The sequence below is a fragment of the Amblyraja radiata genome, chromosome 16 (assembly GCF_010909765.2).
Source record: "Amblyraja radiata isolate CabotCenter1 chromosome 16, sAmbRad1.1.pri, whole genome shotgun sequence".
In the NCBI taxonomy this organism is placed as follows: domain Eukaryota; kingdom Metazoa; phylum Chordata; class Chondrichthyes; order Rajiformes; family Rajidae; genus Amblyraja; species Amblyraja radiata.
Window position 1 is genome coordinate 18,712,699 of NC_045971.1, and position 9,251 is coordinate 18,721,949.

Consider the following 9,251-nt stretch of genomic DNA (forward strand, 5'->3'; position numbering starts at 1 on the left):
GAGATGGGGCTTGACAATTAAACTCTTCCAGATGTCACAGTCTAAATCAGCACAGCTTATCGTACACCTAAATATCAGCCTGCATTACACCAGTACAGAACTAAAACAGTAAATAAAGTTTCTCTTTACTTACTAATTCAGTTCTCTCACTAGATCGGTAACCGCTGAGTTTTCCGCACCCATGATTTCTTGAATGGTGATGAGATCATACCTTTGTAAAATCTAATAAAGAACTAAAATGCCTGCTCAATGGATTTCTGCCTTTAAATGTATGCTTGAATTTTGCTTACCTGGATATGAATGTCAAGAATAGGTCTATCATCGATTTTCCGTTGACTAAATCTCTGGATGTTAAAAGATGCAATCATAAGTCCCTGGCTACCTTGCAGTAAGCAACCAAGCACAATGAACATCACACGGTTCCATGGTCTGAATTCTGGATTAAAATAGAAATGAAAAATTAATTGAAGCACGTGCTTAAATATTGATGTGGTTTAATGTCAAATAATCCAAAATGTTGCAAACCTGGTCAGAATAAAAAGTGCAGGAAAGATTCAGCGGTTCAAAAAATGTCAGCAGAAAGAGGAAATAGAGTTAATGACCCAGCAAAACACAATTTTCTAGAGGAACTCGAGGTGCCAGGCAGCATCTGTGGAGGGAATGGACAGACAATGTTTTAGATCGGGATACTTCTTCAGGTGGGGGAGGGGGGGGGAGGGGTAGAGAATGCTGAAAAAGAGAGGTGGAGGTATTCCAAAGCCTGGTAAGTGATAGATGGATACAGGTGGAGGGGTAGGGATGATTGGAATGAGTGGAGTAAGTGACAAAGATTGGAGGTAAAAAGGAGACGATTCTTCAGCTGTGGACAGCATGCCTTTGACTTGCATGCATGCATGGGCAAGCGCTGAAGTCTTAGAGAAGCTGGAACTCAAATTTTAAAGTTTTGACCACTCGCTTTCCACTCGCTGTTCTGCTCCCACACCCATCTCTGAGTCCGGTAGCACAGCACTAACATCTCCTCTGGCAGTTCGTTCAATACACCCAGCACCCTACACCACGGATTCCTATAAAATCTTTCCCCATTCATCTTAAACCTATGCCCTCTGGTTATTGATTCAACTACTCAGGGCAAGAAACAGTGCTTCTACCCCATCTATTCCTGTCATGATTTTATACACCTCTACAAGATTACCCTTAATTCTTCTGCGCTCCATCAAATAGTCCCAGCCTGCTCACCTTCTCCCTGCACCTCAGACCCTCGAGTCCTGGCATCCTTGTACATCATCTCTGCACCCTTGCCAACTTAACAACATCTTTCCTATAACATGGTCCCCAGAACCGAACATGATACTCTAAATGCGGCCTCACCAACATCTTATATAGCACCAACATGACCTCCCAACTTCTATGGTCAATACTCTGACTGATGAAGGCCAATGTGCCAAAAGCTTTTTTGACCAGCCCATCTATCTTTAGTTTAGTTTAGAGATACAGCACGGAAACAGGCCCTACAGCCCACCAGGTCCGCGCCGACCAGCGATCCCTGCACATTAACACCATCCTACACCCACTCTGGACAATGTTTACATTTACCAAGTCAATTAACCTACAAACCTGTACATCTTTGGAATGTGGGAGGAAACCGAAGATCTCGGTGAAAACCCACGCAGGTCACGGGGAGAACGTATAAACTCCGTACAGACAGCACCCGTAATTGGGATCAAACCTGGGTCATCGGCGCTGCATTCGCTGTAAGGCAGCAACTCTACCGCTGCACCACCTTGACTGCACATCTTCAAGGAACCTGTGATGCCACCTTCAAGGAACAATGTACCTGTACTCCTAGATCCCTCTGCTCTGCAACACTCCACAGAGCCCTGCCATTCACTGTGTAAGTCCTGCCCATGTTAGACTTTTCAAAATGCAACACCTCACATTTGTCTATTAAATTCCAGCAACCATTCCTCAGGCCACCTGGCCAACCGATCAAGATCCTGCTGCAATTTTTAACAACCATCTTCACGATCTGCGGTACCACCCATTTTTGTATCATCTGCAAACTTGTTAATCTTGACTTTACATTCTCACCTAAAGCATTGATACAGATGACAAGCAGTAACAGGACCAGCACCAAACCCTGAGACACACCACTAGTCAGAGGCCTCCAGTCTGAGAAGTAACCACCCACTATCACCCTCTGCTTCCTTCCCTGAAGCCAATTTTCTATCCATTCAGCTCTCTCTCCTTGGATCCCATACGATTCAACCTTCCAGAGCAGCCTACCATGTGGAACCTCGTTGAATGCATTCTGTAATTCATATATACAACATCTACAGCTCTGCCTTCATCAACCTTTTTGATCACATCTTCAAAACATTTAATCAGATTCATGAGACAAGACCTCCCACATACAAAACCATGCTGACTATCCTTAATCAGCCCTTGTCCATCTAAATGAATATATATCCTATCCCTGAGACTACTCTCCAGTAACTTTATGATTATAGATGTTAAGCTCACTGGCTTATAGTGCCCAGCCTTTTCCCTGCAGCTCTTCTTGAATAGAGGCACTACATTTGCCATCCTCCACTCTTCCGGCACCTCGCATGCATTTAATGATGATTTGTAAATTTCAGCTAAAGCTCCCGCAATGTCCTCTAGTTTCCCACAGTGTCCTCAGATATATCGGGTCAGGCCATGGAGATTTGTCTTCCTTCCTACACTTGAGGACCTTCAGCACATCTTCGACCATAATACTCTCTGCTTTCAACTTCCATTGACTGCCCGAAGTTCCTCCATCCTCCTGCCTTTCTCCTCGGTAAAAAACAGAGGAGAATGACTAATTGAGGACCATGCCTATCTCCTGTGACTCCACGCAGGGATAACCACTTTGATTCCTGAGGGGTCCCACTCTCTCTCTCTCTCTGGTCACCCTTTTTCCCTTTATGTAATTATAAAATCTCTTAAAACTATCTGCCAGAGCTATCTCCTGTCCCCTTTTGCCCATCTGATTTCCTTTTTGAGTTTGCTCCTTAGTTCCAGACACTCCTCCAGGGATGCACTTGTTCACAGCTGCCTATACCTGTCCCATGCCTCCTTCTTACGCTTGACCAAAGCCTCAATTTCCCTCGTCATCCAAGCTTTTTTATGTTTGCTTGCCTTGCCCTTCACTCCAACAGGGATGTGCATGTCCTGTGCTCTTGTCTCACTTTCCCGATGTTCCTTTTCCTTCAACAACCTATTCCAATCAAATTCTTTGTCCCTTTCTCATACCGTCAAAGTAGGCATTACCCCAATTTAGCATTTTAACTCATGGTCTCTCTCTGTCCCTCTCCATAACTATCTTTAACCTGATCGAACAGTGGTCACTGGTCCCAAAAGGCTCATCCGCAAACATTTGATCCACTTGCCCCTCCCTATGTCCCAAGAGTAGTTACTCCTGCTTCATTTATATCTCTCATTCCTGTTCCCGTGACTTTTAGTCTGAAAATGTATCTCGACTCGAAGCGTCACCCATTCCTTCTCCTCAGAGATGCCGCCTGTCCCGCTGAGTTACTCCAGCTTTTTGTGTCTATCTTCGGTTTGAACCAGCATCTGTAGTTCCTTCCGACACAAGTGATGCCCTCTCCTTGTTGGGGCCTCTACATATTGCCGGAGAAAACTCTTCTGAACACTTTTGAAAAATTGCACCCCATCAAAACATTTCCAAATATGACATTCCCAGTCAATATTGGGAAAGTTCAAATCCCCTATACCACAGCCTTATTTGATCTGCAGCTGTCTGCAATCTCCTGGATAATTTTCTAAAATGTTTTAGAGAGGAAACCTGCCATTCTTGTCTGATCTGCCAGATTTGACTAAAATCCTCAGAAATGTAGTTGATTTCTAACTGATCTTAGAAATAAATAACTAAGCAAGCCGTTTAGTTCAAAGACATTTTGTTATATGCATAACACACTGTTCTCAGCATATATTGCACAACTTGGGGCCAAAGTGGTGCTGCTGGTAGAGCTGCTGCTTCACAGAACCAGAAAACCCGGGTTCAGCCCTTATCTCAGGTGCTGTCTGTGTGGTGATCGCACGTTTCCCTGTGACCATGTGGGTTTCCCCAGGTGCTCTGCTTTCCTCCCTCATTCCAAAGATATGTGGGTATGTTGGTTAATTAGTTGGTTCTTGATTCCCCTACTCTGGATAAAAGAAACATGCATTTACTCTATTTATTCCCCTCATGATCTTATACACCTCTACAAAATCATGTCTCATCCTCTCGCAGTCCTAGTTTGTCCAACTTCTCCCTAGGGACATCCCAAAGATATGTGGGCTTTTGTTGATTAATTGGCCCCTGTAAATTGCCTCGAGTGTGTAGAAACATAGAAACATAGAAAATAGGTGCAGGAGTAGGCCATTCGGCCCTTCGAGCCTGCACCGCCATTCAATATGATCATGGCTGATCATCCAACTCAGTATCCCATCCCTGCCTTCTCTCCATACCACCTGATCCCTTTAGCCACAAGGGCCACATCTAACTCCCTCTTAAATATAGCCAATGAACTCACCTCAACTACCTTCTGTGGCAGAGAATTCCACAGATTCACCACTCTCTATGTAAAAAATGATTTTCTCATCTCGGTCCTAAAAGACTTCCCTCTTATCCTTAAACTATGACCCCTAGTTCTGGACTTCCCCAACATCGGGAATAATCTTCCTGCATCTAGCCTGTCCAACCCCTTAAGAATTTTGTAAGTTTCTATAAGTAGGGAGTGGATGGCAAAGTGGGATAACATCGAAGTATTATGAAAGGGTGATCGATGATCAGCATGGACTTGGTGGGTCGTAGGGCCTATTTCCATGCTGCACCTTTCAATCACTCAATCTGATGAACTTAACATCCAAGGTACCCAGAACTACACACGATTCTTTTGTCTTACAGAAATTAGGTACATTTCTGACAGTGAGTAAATCTGCAGTTTTTAAACAAATCAAAACCAGATTTTAATAAAATAAATTTAGCTGTCAGTTACAAAGGAGTGAGAGTAAGAATTCACGTTTTGGATTGATGACTTCAGCCAGAATTGTTAATTTTTTTCACAAATCCACAGAGATGACCCAACTAGGTGAGTGATTTTGGCATTTTCCATTTTATTTTTGATTTTGTTTTGTTCTCTTAGCCACTGGGACAAGCCGTTATGCAGCAAATGTTTATGCCATCTGTTCAACAGCGCGCTTCCAGTATGAAGAAGCAACCAGTATGGATGGAGCAATCAGATTCATAAAGCAAGAATCTACCAACTTTACATTCTACTGCATAGCACTGGCACCTTAATTCAATAAGCTCTTCTACTAAGTCTTTTAATGTAAATCCTGAACTCTTTGACAGATCTGAACAGTTATTAATAGCTAAAAGAAATAGGGTTTTAAATTCTCTACATTTTATCCATAAGCTTTTAAAAAAATACTTGAATATCCCCATGTATTTCTAAAAGTATATAATTTACCTTTATCTATATACTTATAATACTCTGATCTTGGCTGTGGATGTAATTGTGTGTGGATTTGTGTGTTTATTTATTAGGCATTAGGCATTAGGCAACTTTATTTATATAGCACATTTCATACACGAGGCAGACTCAAAGTGCTTCACATAAAAACATGTCATACAATAAATGAAATAATAAAATGAAATAAAATAGAACTAAAAGAAAAGAAAATCAAAATTAAAAATGCATTATAAAAAGTGCAAAAGTTAAAAGTGCAATGTAGTTAAGATTTAGCTGAAAGCTAAAGTAAACATAAAAGTTTTCAGTCTTGTTTTAAAAGTGGTCAAAGTTGAGGCAAGTCTTAAATCTTCAGGAAGTTTATTCCAGCTATTTGATGCATAGTAACTAAATCCTGCTTTCCCATGTTTTGTATTTACTCTGGGAATCACTAGCAGATTGGTTTCAGAAGATCTTAGAGAAGGCTTATATAGTGGAAGCATGTCAGTGATATACTTTGGCCCTAAACCATGTAGTGATTTATAGGTGAGCAGCAGGATTTTAAAATCAATTCTCTGACATACAGGGAGCCAATGTAAGGATTTAAGAATTGGTGTAATGTGTTCAAATTTTTTGGTCTTTGTTAGGACTCTAGCAACAGCGTTCTGAACAAGCTGTAGCTGCCTGACAGTTTTTTTTGGAAGACCTGCAAGGAGACCGTTACAATAATCTAGCCTACTATTAATAAAGGCATGTACAAGTTTTTCTAAGTCTTGAGCTGACATGAGTCCTCTTAATCTTGCTATGTTTTTGAGGTGATAGTAGGCCGATTTTGTTACTGATTTGATGTGACTGTCGAAATTTAAATCTGAATCCATAATGACCCCAAGATTTCTGGCTTTGTTTGAAGTTTTCAGGGACAGAGAGTGAAGGTGTTGGGTTACTTTAAGCCTTTCTTTTTTAGCACCAAAAACAATTATCTCCGTTTTGTCCTTATTTAGTTGGAGAAAATTTTGGCACATCCAGTCTTTGACTTGCTCAATGCACTGGCACAACAGATCTATGGGGCGATAGTCATTTGGTGATAGCGCTACATAGATTTGAGTGTCATCGGCATAGCAGTGGTGGTCAATATTATTATTTCGCATGATTTGCCCTAGTGGGAGCATGTAGATGTTGAATAAAGAGGGCCCTAAGATCGAACCTTGCGGTACTCCACACGTCACGTTGGTTGGTTCTGATACAAAGTCGCCAATGGAAACAAAATAGTTCCTATCTTGTAAATATGACCTGAACCAACTTAAGACTGTGCCTCAGAGCCCCACCCATTTTTCCAACCTGTCCAAAAGTATTGAGTGATCAACAGTGTCGAATGCAGCACTGAGGTCTAATAGCATTAATATTGAAACTTTGCCAGAGTCTGTGTTAAGACGGATGTCGTTTACAACTTTAATAAGGGCGGTCTCGGTGCTATGAAGAGGTCGAAATCCTGACTGGAAGTTGTCGTTGCAGCCAGTTGAAGCCAGGAAGTGATTAAGTTGCTGGAGGACAACTTTCTCAATGATTTTACTTATGAAAGATAGGTTTGATGTTGGTCTATAGTTGTTAATAATAGAGGCATCTAGGCTCCGCCTTTTTAAAAGAGGTTTAATAACTGCAGTTTTCAAGGCTTTTGGGAAATTGCCTGATTGAAGAGAGCTGTTAACTATTTGCAGTATGTCTATTGCTAGGCAGTCAAAAACATTCTTAAAGAAGTTGGTAGGTAAAGCATCAAGGCAGCAGGTGGATGGCCTTAGTTGTGTCACCGTTTCCACAAGAGTTTTAGAGTCTATGACATTAAAGCATGTCATCATTGCCACGTTACCTTTGCCTAAACAGGGTGGTGATCCAACATTTTTGTTTGAAGCGGTGATATTGATGGAACGTCTGATGCCTTCAATTTTATCTGTATAAAATAATGCAAACTCATTGCATTTCTGCGTGGAATGGAATTCAGGTGGTAATTGTGTTGGGGGGTTGGTCAGTCTGTCAACAGTTGCAAATAGGGTTTTTGCCTTATTAGTGTTGTTGTTAATGATATTGGAGAAAAATGTTTCTCTAGCACTTTTTAAGTCTAAATTGTAGGCACGGAGGCTCTCTTTATAGATGTCATGGTGAATATGAAGTTTTGTTTTCCGCCAGATGCGCTCAGCTTTCCGGCATTCTCTTTTCTGGGCTGTTACAAAAGCAGCTTTTCTCCAGGGTGCCTTTTGCTTACCAGAAATCGTTTTAAACCGTAACAGGTGCAATGACATCTATAACTTTCACAATTTTGGAGTTAAAGTTATCTACAAGATCATCAGCAGAACATGGGTTTAGAGGTGGTAAGAAGGAGATGGCATTTTTAAAGAGTACATTAGAATGTTCATTTATATACCGTTTTTTGACAGTATTTGATTTTGTCTGTATGTCGGGAATAAAAGATATATTAAAGAAAACACAGAAGTGGTCAGACAATGAAGGATCAGTCACGAAAATATCAGAAACAATGAGATCCTTTGTGATAATCAAGTCCAGGGTGTGCCCATTACAATGAGTAGCCTCTTTCACATGTTGAGACAGGTCAAATGTGTCTAAAATAGTAAAAAATTATTTTGTCTGTGATTCACATTTCCTCGAAAACCCGATGCGCAAACGGTGAACTTTTTACATATTCCGGTAGAGTTTTACCTCATGATCTCAAAAATTGCCTCATCTGAAAATTTAGTATTTCCCGAGTTATTTCTAAAAAAATTGTTCACAATTCTGAGATATTTTTAAAAGCTAACGAGTTGGTTGCTCCACAATGGCTCTACTCCTCACGGCCAGCTGCGCAGTTTTCAAAGTGCAGCCTGCTGGGCACTGTTTTTGCACGCGCTGTGAGTTATGTTAACCCCCCCCTGGTTCTTCAGAAAAAACGAGCACGTTGGCTCTGTTCTGCTGATCCCGAGGGCTTCCGAAGGCGCTTCCAAGAGCTTCAGAACGATTCCGAGGTCGACGCACGTTAACGCCTTGGCTCAACTTTCCCCAAGAACTCCTGAGAACTGCCGAGGGCTTTGGTCGATGCACGACGCACGCTCGCACCTCGGGTTTCCAGAGAACTCCCGAGGGCTGCCGAGAGCTTGTTACTAGAGTCGGGCCCTGTGCTAGAGCGCCCTCTCTCTCTCCCCAGGCTCTCTCCGCTTTTCGCTGTCTGCTCGCTCGCCTGGCTCCCCTCCTCCTCTCCTCCTCTCCCCCCCTCCACCTCTCCCCCCTCCTCCTCTCCACCTTCCTCCTCTCCCCCCTCCACCCCTCTCCCCCTCCCCTCTCCTCCCCCCCTCCCCTCTCCTCCCTTCCCTTCTCTCCCCCCTCCTCTCTCTCCCCACTTTCCTCCTCTCTCCCCCTCCTCTCTCTCCCCCTGCACCCGTCTGCCCCCCTCCCCCTCCCACTCCCCCCTCCCCCCTCTCCTCCCTCCCTCCCCCTCTCGTCTATGCCTTGATTTTTACTTTCCAAATATTTTAATAAATTTGTAATTTTTTTGCACAAATCCACACTGATCAGTGACATTTACAAAAGCAGTTCCAAATGCTTTGACAGTTGTGAGTTGTGAATGGACATTATAGAATCATAGTACCTGCACCTGAGACCAGTTTACAGTACGGAGCCTTGTGGAATGCTTCTCAGGATCGGAGGCTCGGACTCTCTGGTCCTCTGTACACGTAGCAGGTTAGTGCAGAGGGAGGGCAGTGCCAGCCGTGAGCTTAGGCACGGTGCCAGATT

General features: G+C 42.8%; 1 long non-coding RNA gene across 1 annotated transcript; it reads right to left on the reverse strand.

Moving 5' to 3' along the window:
- Positions 1-129: 129 nt before the first annotated feature.
- Positions 130-9,184, reverse strand: LOC116982012. The gene is made up of 3 exons (XR_004414330.1): positions 9,106-9,184; positions 291-436; positions 130-222 (listed from the first exon to the last, which is right to left on the reverse strand). It is a non-coding gene; the product is annotated as an uncharacterized LOC116982012 (long non-coding RNA).
- Between the last annotated feature and the right edge of the window lie 67 nt (positions 9,185-9,251).